The sequence below is a fragment of the Terrapene carolina genome, unplaced genomic scaffold (assembly GCF_002925995.2).
Source record: "Terrapene carolina triunguis isolate 2854851 unplaced genomic scaffold, T_m_triunguis-2.0 Scaffold66, whole genome shotgun sequence".
In the NCBI taxonomy this organism is placed as follows: domain Eukaryota; kingdom Metazoa; phylum Chordata; order Testudines; family Emydidae; genus Terrapene; species Terrapene triunguis.
Genome location: NW_020664417.1, coordinates 28,335,628 through 28,347,822, shown reverse-complemented (window position 1 = coordinate 28,347,822; position 12,195 = coordinate 28,335,628).

The window sequence follows — 12,195 nt, the reverse complement described above, 5'->3', positions numbered from 1 at the left end:
GCTGGGGGGGTGGGGTTTCGGCGGTGCTCGGGGGGGGGGTTGGCGGGGCCGGGGGGCTTTCGGCCCTCAGCTGTTTCCTTTGGAGTAATATGGCCCTCGTCGCTTTACGAGTTGTGCAGGCCTGGTCTAGGTAAAGATCTTAGACCTAGGCTAGGCACTTTATTTGGGTATAGGAAAAACAAGATAAAAGGTCAACTTTGCTTTTCTGGGTAAAAGGGCACAGGATCTAGATATGCTAACTTTGCTTTAGCTTAACATACAGGATATGGCCTGTCGGTCTCTTGCATTACAGCCAAACTTACTTTAATATAAATCTATAAACCTATTACAATAAACCAAATTCTTAAACTATAAGAAAAAAAAAATATATATATATATATATAATATTATTATGTATGTAAGCAAGCAGGTTAGTCCTATAGGCTAGAAGCTTCAGGGCCCTCTGCTGAGAGGCCTCAGTCTTGAGCTCCTGGTAGTTTCATCCTGGGCTTTGTCAACCACAGCTTCTTTGAGTGCAGCTCTCTCTGTAGGTCACAGACTGAGAAGGACTGAGAGTCTATTAAGGATCTTAAAAAATTAAGATCGGGACTGTGAGTAGGAGCTACAAATGGATCATTTGTGGAGAAGTCCTAGTACACAATAGAAGTACTCTAAAACCATAGAATTTAATACATATTGGATACACAGTAGAAATTTATAAATGTCTTTATAAAGAATTGAGACAGATGTTCCTGTGGTGTATTCAAGTGTAAAAATTACTAGCTGTCTCTTTAAATCCTAAGGGGTTTACTGGTCCTGCTTCGGGGCTTAGAGGGAAGTGTGCAGTCTGTCCTCTACCAGTCAATTTCCAAAGAGCCAGCCTAGGACATGGGGTTGAGTTGTGCCTCACCGCTTTAGGTAGCGGTCTACTTTCTCTCTGCTTCTCTGTATTTGGTGGTGGTTGGATATTAAAGTTCTGGATTCTTAGGGGAAAACAGTAGTTACCCTTCCTGACAGATTGCAATGTATCTTTGTTTCGAAATGTGTGTATGCCATGACCATAAGTTCCCTCTTTTCGTAAATGTTATGAGACTTTTTGATAAGGCTGGAGAGGCAGTGGGCCTTTGGGGACACCGTAAATGAAGTACAGATCAAGAGGGTGGATTTTTTGATTTTTTTTTTTAAAGGCCTTGGGTGTTGGGATAACTCTGCCTCCGTTTCAGGGCGTGTCTTTGTGTGGGTTTTAAACTGGATCAAACTGAGGTTAATCTGGTTTGCAAACACTTGCATGCACATGATGAAACTGCACATGTACTCTGCATTTATTGCGTATCCTCTTGCAAAGTGGACTAAAATTGTTTTGAATTGTATTAGTTCAGTGTTTGTGTACATGCAGTTGCTGCATAGCATTGGAAGCATGCAGAAAGTGGTATCGCACAATACTTTGTAGGTCAACGGTTACTGGCCTGTCTGTTTACTTATGCATCCTGTTATGTTTCCAGGATGGCTCTTCCCCCTTTTAAAAGCAGACCCAGATTTTGCCCATTTACTCCTGAATCCCAGTATATCATTGTTCTGGTGATACAATTGTGATAGCACTCCTGAAAGCCCACAACATGTCTCACATAGCTGCTTCAAACTATGCTGAGACCCTACATCTCATTGCTGTCTGCAGAGAAGTATCACTTCATGAAGCTCTTTTGGCCAGGCACAGGAATGAAGACCCTTTTGCGGATATTGCTAAGCAGATGTCCGTGAGGGGCCATGATTGGGATGCCAACCAGTGCTGGATAAAGAACAAGCAGCTCAAAAAAGGGATAGAGACAATTTGGTAGGACACATGGGACCTGTTCACTTTTGGATGAACTGGGAAGGATTCTATGCAATTACAGGGCAACTGTCCCAAGAGCTATTAGGAGCCCGCTGCCTGCATTTCCTCTCCCCCCCCCCCCCCCGCTGTGGATGACCAACTTGACCCATTGGGGGATGAGCAGGAGAGGAGCAGCCCCCTGAGAACCAGGATCTTTTTGGGATTCAGGATCTCAATGACAGCCAGCTGGAAAGCCAGCTTCAGTCCTGCCCTGCTACAATGGATCCCTATTGCTGCCCTGCATTGGTCAAGCCAGAGTCCCTGCCAGAAATCCAGGCCAGGACTGAAGAGTTTTAAGTTCTTCTGGCAGGAACTTTGGCATGTAATTACTTATTTTAACAACTTATTGTTAGCAGCTGTGAGCCAGCAGAAGCTGCCCCCCCACACACACCTTTTGCTGTTTCAAAATGGCACATGCTAGCATGGTTCAGTTGCACTCTGTACCTCATCCTTCTCCTGGCCCACCTCCCACAGCAGATTTGTGCAAAGTTCGAACAGTTCACAGAGACAATGCTTACAGGAAAAGACACTTGGTTAGTTTTTTGTAGTTTACATGATGTATGCATGTCAAGGCACAGACAATAATGCTCCTGTGTATGGCTTCATTAGCCAGGGCACCAGAGAATAGTCTGGGTTTCCCAGAATAACCACGCTAACCTCAACACCATTAATGACCACAGTGGTCCTAGGGCCAAAGGTAAGTCCTGTATCCATTAATTTAAATAATACTGAGTTTCATAAGATCCTAGGATTATGGACCGTCCCCTGCCTTTGTCTGTAAAGTTGCCGCTCGGTTCACTGGTCCTTGGAGCACTAAAGAAATTTACCTCTTTCTGTTTATAAATTCTGTGCTTTGCCTAGGGGAAGAGGCAAATGATAGGTACATGTGTTCCATCAGTTGCACTTCTAGTTTGGGAACCCCATGAATGCAAAGCCATCAACAATCTCCTGAGCATTACCCAGTTTCATGATCCAGTTAGACAACTTGTTGTCAATGGTAGAGAAGATGTGCAGGAAAACGGCCCTAACAGTTGATCACCCCATGCTGAAATTGATTGACTATAGACAGGTAACCTTCTGGGGTGTGTGGCTTCCAGCTGGCAATGGTGACCCATTTTTCTATAGGTATAGGACACAGCATGTTGGTACACTCTCATTGAAGCTCCAGGGCCAGTTCTGCGTAGAGCTCAAAAATGGTAGTTGCCCCCATCCTGAAGTGGGATAACCAGCTTTGGTGAGAGAACATCTGCAGAGTGATCCTCCCACCAATCCATGTTGGTTTCCCAGGCCCAGAAATGGCACTGAATGCTGTGCTGGTGATCCAGGAACTGGTTTTCTTGTTCCAGCAGTTCAGTGTCATCCTGTTCTTCTTCTGCCCCATCCTGCTGCCAGAGGAGCCACTGCTGACAGAGTGTTTTCTATGCCAAACCAGCTATCAATAACATGCAAACATAACCTTGCTTCACTAAAAGAAATTTTAGTTCATATAATTATGCCCTGAGCTTTTTAAGCAGGCTTGTAAGTAGTGAGTTTAGAAGAACTTTGTTTCATACACGAATTAAAATGAAGTGCCTTTACTAGAGCAAGGAAAAAATTCAGGACCATTTTAAGAGAGAAGGAACATGTTGGGCATGATGTTAAATGGCGAGTCAGTGCTCTGTTCAATGTAATCTCAGATAAAGATTGAACTCCTCTATTATTACAAGTGTTACACTAGTATTATGCTGACTGTCAAATATCATGGTTGTCTTGTTTTTTCCCCTCTGTTTGGAAAGGCTAGTAGGTAATTAATATGGTTTCTGTGAGTCAAGAGTTTTGCCTGACAAATGGTAGGAAGCAGTGATAAGAAAAAGTCCTGTGGAGGCACTATGAAAGATTAATTTTTGAAATAAGCACAAGTTGTGCCTTTATTATAACGTATGGTTTTCTGTTTAGAGTTTCTTGGCATAGGGTAAGGAGAAATGCTCTTTTCATATCACCTTAGGCCACGTGACACCAGTAGTAACTATTGTCCTTAACTTTTTTTGTATGGTTTATATTTTATTAAAGCTTACTACTATTCCCAAATGTTTTAACTGGGGAAGCATTGTCCATCAAAATGGTATTAAGTGGCAATCAAAATGGTAAATTTTGTGATCAATTCTATCAGTAATAGTAGAATAAACGGCTATACAAAACTGAGCATCAACTGAGGAAAAACATGTTGCATTGATCTTATTTCTTTGTGAGGGCTGGTGAGGTGAGTGCAACTCACCTCACAATTCTAAATATGTTCACATTGTGCTTGATTTATCTAGTCAACAATTTAGACCCACTGGACCTAAATGTTACCAGACTGCTCCTGAGTAAGCATGACCTGCAATGATCTCCAAGTAGATCTGCTAATGAGGTTAGTGCAGATGATTACATTATAACCAGAAAAAGAGGAGCAAAGTGTTGCCCCTCCACCCAAAAAAAAGTTTACAGTACTACACAAATAGCTTAATTTTCATCTTAAACTGAGGACTAAAAATTGAATGGCTACATAGTCACTACAACCAAGGAACTTTTAAAGCTGTGGTTGAATCATCTGACCTTTATTTTTTGTCTGTGTGGATGCTGGGCAGTGACTTTAAATTCCTATACAGTTGGAACCCTGTCTAATCTTGGCAGGTGAAATCAGCGACTTAGAAATCTCAGTAGGTGAAAATAAATGCATGTAAAATTTAAAAACATCTTTGTGATATAGGAATTTTCACACTGTGAAAATAGAAATTTGCATTCACATTTGTGAGCCCACAAAAATGGAGATGCTTAATTACATGTGAAAAATATGCTTCTAAGCCTCAAAGTATAGAGGCTGACCATGGGGAAATACTTCCTTAATTGTAGCTGTTTCTACTCTTGATCTGAATTTATACTGAAGGGATCAGGGGAGTGTGATGGGGTGTTACTTAGCACCTGATTCCTCTGCTAAGTAATCCCTGGATTAAGTGAGGGGAGCACATCTGGGGAGGAATGAGCTGGGATGGATTTACAAGTACAGGAAATTGGTAGCAGAAAGAGGGGGTTGCTGGGAAAGGCTGTAGTCTTTCACTAGGAGGAGGGAGTGGTGAAGCTGGTAGACCCAGGGAAGGAAGTGAGAGCCAGAAGATTAGGAAAGGGCTCAGGGGAATGAAGCACAGTCTGGGGTGGAACAGAGCTTGACTGCTGACTGCAGGGTCCCTGAGCTGGAACTTGGAGTAGAGGTAGAGGTGGGCCTGAGTTCCCCTGCCAGCCACTGAGGGAACCGCACCATAGGGCAATAAATACCAAGATTGCCTGAGCCTGGTTTTGGGAAGAGCATTTCCAACCCTGGAAGAGGAAACCGTTTGGTGACCTGGCCAGTGGGAAGGGCATCAACCTTACAAGCTATTCCCCAGAGTGACCAGGAGGGGGTGCCATTCTAGCAGTGAGTGAAGCACCCTGTCACATGGAGGAAGGAATTAGAAGAGGGACCAAAATCAGAGTATATTGCAATGGTGTGTAGGAACATCATCCATATGATTACATTTTTATGGTGAAAGAGCCAGTCTTCCCCAAAAATGTGCAATCTAATAGGATGTAGACAGCTGAAGGGTTGGAGAAATGGCTTTAATATATAAGCAGAGTGATCAGTGTGATGACAAACACTGTAGTTGTTGGGCTCTTTAAAGTTAAGAACACTCTGTTTCCCTGCCTTCCCTACCCTCCTTCCTTAGTGTTTCATGCCTTTCTGCCTCACTGCTTTCAATGTCCTATGCCCCTTCCATGCTCCCACTTCCCCTTCTTCCAAATACCATTGATCAGCATTTATTCATGAGATAAACAAAAGTAATAGACAAATAAATGCCATAGGGCCTGATTGAAACCCTTGTCAATGGGACTCCTTCCATTGATTCAAGTGGATTTTGGATCAAACCCTTAGCTGGCTAGTTCTTGTAGGCATTGCAGAGTAAGTAAGTCTTCGGGAGAGATTTAAGTGTGAAGGGTGGCTTGTGGACCAGTTCAGAAGGATGTTCCATGAATAAAAGCGATGTAGGGAAGGTTGGAAAGTTTATGCAAATGATTCCCACTTTTGAGTTGGTAGATAGTCACAATAGTTAAATCATCCAATAACTTTTATCATATGGGCACTATTGATGGAGGTTATAGAATTGATAAATTCCCCTCCAGGTAGCATTTTCTGTAATGATTAATCCCAACATTGGAGATAAACCTAAACTTCGAATCCTGGATCCACAGTTATCCCCCACACTCAAACTTGAGGGTAGCTTGGATCTATATCTGAACTTTGAGGCTCAGTCCTATCTTTATAATGTCCTCAATCACTACAGTTTAAGACCAACTTACACCCAGTCTTCCAGAAAAGCTGAGTCTGGATTTGAATTTTATAGTTTAGATCTTATCACTGGTCTTTATTGCATGATTTTGCATTGGGGGAAGTTTTACTCAATATATCTGTATGAGAGAAGTTTGAAAATGATTGGACTTAAGTAAGTTCTGTGATATACAATTTCAAAGAATGTATGTAATGTACAGAACATAAATTACTACTTTCTGAAATCAGCTGTTGGTGGAATTTTTTTTCTGTCCAATTTTATCAATTTATTCATGTTGGGGATTTGGAAAGTTGTTAATGTAAACAAAAACACATTTTAATGTTAAATATGTGAACAAAATTGACTGTTTCTCATTGACAATATCATTCCCAGTCTTAAGTTAAGAATTCCTGTTCAACACAAACTAGTTTTAAATAAGTGATTTGATTAGTAATTTGCACATTTGCATTTGTTTTCTTTCCCTGGATTAATACATTCCCCTCGCCACCAACAACCTTTTTTTTTTTTAAAAGACAAGCTAAATGTTTTATTTCACATACATTTTGTTGCCAGGCACACAAGGTTTTAATCAAGTAATGGTTGATAACCATAGTTAAAAAGAATATTAACTGAATGATGAATGTAGCATAATTTGCTTATGTGCAAAATTGTGTCCTCTTTAAGGGAAAAAAAATTTCCTTGCCCTAAGTCCCAATTGGTTCAGCACTCTCTCCAGAAATGTCCTTAAGATTAATCTTCTCCTGATGGACACAAATCCAATGCAATCCATTCATCCTCTGCTTCCCCATTGCTGGTCAGAGCCACATCTTCACACTGCAAAGATCTGAAGGAATGTTCAATGGCTCAAGTTGAGCCAGAAAGGGCAGGAGCAGATAAGAGGACCATATTAATGGGAGGGTAAAATTTGAAATGTTCCAGAATGTTAGGGTAACCCATATTCTCCATGAGCATTCCGCTATGAAATCACATCTCAAACAACATAGCTGTATCATTGAAAATAATTGTGCCATGCACACATTTGAACATTTTTAGTTTCTTGAAAGTCGCTTGGGAAGGATTATCTTTAGCAAGATGAATCCTGGTTGGTTCTCTGAAGAAAACTAAATGATGCAAAGCTGCAAGCAGAGTCTGAGTAAGGTTTAAGCAGCAAGAAATGGTAATGGGCAATAGATCTGCTTGGGTAATTGACTCAGTTAATCTGCCATGATCTTGTCTGTGGACCTCTGACTTCCATTCCTACTTCAGCTGCTAGTTTCTGAATATCTTCCATTATTTTGATGATGCTGATCTCATCACTTTTTCAGTGTGGCTAATTTTATTCTGTTTGTTCTTTTTATATAAGCCTGATGTGTAACTGACTCCTCAGCAAAGGGTTCCCTGTTCTCTGCAAACAACTCTCACCTCAGACATGACAAACTCACTACATCAAACACATCTCTTACAGGATATATATCTATAGAGTCACGTAAAATATCTACAGAAAGCTCATTAATTGTCAAGACTCGTAATCATTCTGACATGTATGAACAGGCAATATTTAAGGAAGAATGTATTTGTACTGAAAGTATGCTTTATGGATCTGGCATAAAAATTAGTCACCAGGGGATAATATGCCGCAGTGATGGTCCATTCAAGCAGGAGGGAGTTGTCGTCATTCAGCCCTGTTTAGCTGGTGCTGTAATGCAAGGCTCAATTGTTTACCCTTGCTCAATACCAAGACTTTGAGTTGAAAGGCATCAGAGTCAACTGCAAACAACCAAAACTCCTTGAAGGTATAAAAGGAACATTACAACAAGACAGGTTCACCCTGTCTATGGATAGCAACTAAACTAAAAGACTGTTTCAGTATAATGTAGAGGAGGGAAAGGTCCTCTGACTTCATTCACTAAGGAAACCCCTTGTGAAGCAGGGATGTATTCATGAATGTTTGGATGCTTGTCCTTGTGAAACCAGCCAGTACTGCAACAGAGTGAACTTGGAGGTGGGGAGAGAACCTACTTTATTAATAAAGTATAGAGTCAGGTTTGTGTTGTACAATTTTGTTTTGTATTGTAACTATTTGTTTCCATAACTTCCTCTCATTTTTAGTCAAATCTTTCTCCTTTCTTAAATCAACTCTTGTTTTATTACTGCTGTGTGGCATACAGGAGTGGTGGTTTAAGGTAAAACTAGTAAACTGGGGTGTACTGCACCTCTGGGGCAGAGGATCTGAAATTTCTGAGTAGCTAGTGTCAGGCTGGATAGCACAGGGGAATGCTTCAAAGGGTCTTGGGGACTGGGTTTCACCTCTTGTTAATCTGCAAGATTAACAGACTGGCATCACCCAAAGGAGAATGTTTGAGTGGCTGAAAGGCTGATTGTGTTAGGGAGCTGATACCCTGCCAGGCACCGGAAAGATTTCTTCACGTATGCTCAGCTGACTGTGGTCATTGTATTATGAATACCAAAAATTTTCTTTTCATGTTTACCATGCAGTAGATTTGTATTCTATGTGCAGAAAAGGGTACTGATTTATAATGTGTTTAATTTATTTTGTATTCCTTTCCATTGGACAATGTCATGAGAATTTATCATTGCAAGTTACTATATCCTGGAAATGCTTTTATTTCAACCTTTCAGAGTAAAATGAACAAATTTAAGCAGAACAGAGAATGTATTACAACTGTGTCCTCATAAAAGTCTGATACTGTCATGTTTCATGCTGAAGGTCTACCTCATGAACTTCTAATACAGGAAGGAGTGGACACAGAGTAAAAATTTTATCTCCACTTCCAGTATGTAAAATGTGCCGTAAGTAAATGGAAATGTGATAAGAGGAACTGAGAGTCCTGGAGTGCGAGGAATCCTTGGGTAAAAAGAGGATAGAGTGGACTGCTGGAGAAAAGGAGAGGATATGGTGGAGAGTGAGGGAAGTGGGCTTTGAAGAAATAAACAGAAGCATTATAAGGGGGAGAGGATGCATTATGGTGGAAGGAGTAATGACTGAGTGTCAGAGAGGAAAGACTTAGTGATCTAGAGGATCAAAGACTTTGTAAGAGGGAAACATTGTCCGGGGACAGAAAGTAGGGCCTCAGACTTGGTGAGGCAGGAAGAATTTTTGGGTTAAATTTTAGGCACTTCTAAAAAGCTCTCTTCTGATGAAGGATTTTGTTTATCAACTAGACATTCCAAATTTCATCTTTTTATCATAGCTTGCTAGCTGCAAGATTTTCAACAGAAAAACAAACTGAATCTTGACTGGCAATCAGGAAGGGAGGCCTCGGGGGGATGGGGTGGGGGGAGATGCAGGTGTAGGGAAGGAAGAAAACTGGTGATAATGACCTGAAAAAGTCAAAGGGAGAGCGTTGTATGGTACCAAGGAAGGCTACATTGATGATAGCTCTAACCCTTACAGATCAAGACAGCCAAGGGATCTCTAAAGTCAGAGTTCCAGACCCTCAGCTGGTGTAAACTGATGTTACTAGAGCAGATTTTTACCAGCTGTGGATAATAAAATATTTTGGGTAATTGATTCCAATTTTCATCATAAATTATTTCTTGCTTTCAAGGTGGGATGGGTGATCTAGTATAGTGGCCTGGGACTCGAGACCTGGGTTCAATTACAGATTCAGTGCTGCCTTCTTCCTGTGCCGACATGAGCAAGTCACGTAATTTGCCCTGTCCCTTAGTTCCCCATCTGTAAAAATGGGGATAATGTTGAGCTCCTAGGTCAATAAAAATCCCCAGTGATTGTGAGGTACTCAGATACTATGGAGCACAAGGCAAAATAAGTACCTAGATGAACTATTTAACTGAGAGTCTTACTTTTCATTAGGGAACTTTAAAAATATTTTTATAAAGCCTATTTTAGAGTGCTATAGAAAATCAGGTTTTAATGTTCTCTTCTCTCTGTTCAGAACAATAAGATTCAGATTCTAAAAAAGTTAGACATTCTCCCTCAAGTCTTTAATTTAGTTTTTACTTCTCTTCTGTATCTGTCAGATGACCTTTTAACAAATTATTTCATTTTCATTATTCCCCCTTCACTTCCAGTGAAGTGGGAAGTTAATCAAGAGACCGTCTGTTTTAACAAGGGAAATTCCATTTCTAGTTGATGCTATCATAAACATACATAGCTCTTAAATATTTATCCTTTTATTTATTTGCTACACTGGTGCTTGAAATTTTTTTACAAAGAGAGATTTCCTGCCCAGATCTTAGAAGTAGAATTCCCATCTGGATTTCTGAAACTTTTTTTCCCCCTGAAGTTTAATGGAAGGTAATTGATGGTCTTGTAGACAAGTGGCCATATCTTCAGTAGGTGTACATCAGTGGAGCTCCGTAGCTTTCAGTAAAGCTCTGCTTATTTACACCAGCTGAGTATCTGGCCCTGAATTCCTTTACTTGCAGAAAACCAAACTCTTACCTGCAGAGAGTACCTCAGCAAGTGGGATACATTCATTTTCTACACCCAGATTCAGCAGAGACCAAAGAGCGACTGAATCTGATCGGAAGCCCACTGAAGACAATGGGAATCCAGTCTTCCAGTGGGCAAGTGTCCCAGTTAGTTCTGTTGGTGATGGGTTTTTTTATGCTGCAGATACATCTATTAAGATCTGGACTGAGACCACAGATTCAATTAGCATAAGCTATTACATAGTGTTCAGAGAATATCCATTTTAACATGCTCTACAGCAGGGGTAGGCAAACTATGACGGGGCCCTGGTGGACGGCTCAGGAACAGGGATGGGGGTGAAAGCTTGCTTAGCCTGGCTGCGGGTGACTATTCCCACCTTCTTGGCTAGCTTTACATGGTTGGCCAAGTCTTCCCCCAGCAGCATGGGGATGGGATAATTGTCATAGACTGCAAAAGTCCACATTCCTGACCAGCCCTTGTACTGGACATGCAACTTGGCTGTAGGCAAGGTTACAGACTGTGACACGAAGGGTTGAATTGTCACTGTAGCCTCCGGGTTGATGAGTTTGGGGTCCACTAGGGATTGGTGGATAGTTGACACTTGTGCCCCAGTGTCCCTCCAAGCGATAACCTTCTTTCCGCCCACTCTCAAGGTTTCCCTTCTCTCCGAGGGTATGAGAGAGGCATCTGGGTCTGGGGATCTTTGGTGTGATTGGGGTGTAATGAACTGTAATCGGTTGGGGTTCTTGGGGCAGTGAGCCTTTATATGCCCCAATTCATTACATTTAAAACATCGCCCTGCTAAGGTATCACCGGGGCGATGTTGGTTGATGGAGACTGGTGTGGTGGGGTGAGAAGGCGTCTGGGGTTTCCCTTGGGATGTGGGTGGGGCCTTGGGTTGTCCCCGGTGGTAAGGTTTTGTTTCGGCTTGCCCCTTCTGATATTCGCTCCAACTGCTACTAGCTTTTTTCTTTTCTGTCACCTCCACCCATTTGGCTCCAATCTCCCCCGCCTCGGTTACAGTTTTGGGCTTCCCATCTAGGATGTACCTTTCTATTTCCTCAGGAACACCCTCTAAAAACTGCTCCATTTGCAATAGGAAGGGCAACTCTTCCGTAGATTTAACATTTGCTCCTGATATCCAGGCATCCCAATTTTTACCAATGTGGTAGGCATGTCGGGTAAATGACACATCGGGTTTCCACCTTAGGGCTCTGAACCGCCGACGGGCATGCTCAGGTGTTAGCCCCATTCTGATTCTGGCCTTGTTTTTAAAAAGTTCATAACTGTTCATGTGTTCCTTAGGCATTTCAGCCGCCACCTCTGCTAAGGGTCCACTGAGCTGCGGCCTCAGCTCTACCATGTACTGGGTTGGAATGATGCTGTATCCAAGGCAGGCCCTTTCAAAATTTTCTAAGAAGGCCTCAATATCATCGCCTGCCTTGTAGGTGGGGAATTTCCTGGGATGGGAAGTGGTACCTGGAGAGGAGTTGCTAGGATGGTCTGATGCATCCTGCTTAGCACTTGCTACTTCCAGTTCATGCTTCCTTTCTTTTTCTCTCACCTCCTCTTTGGCTTTTTCCAGCTCCATCTCTCTCTTGTGGGCCTCC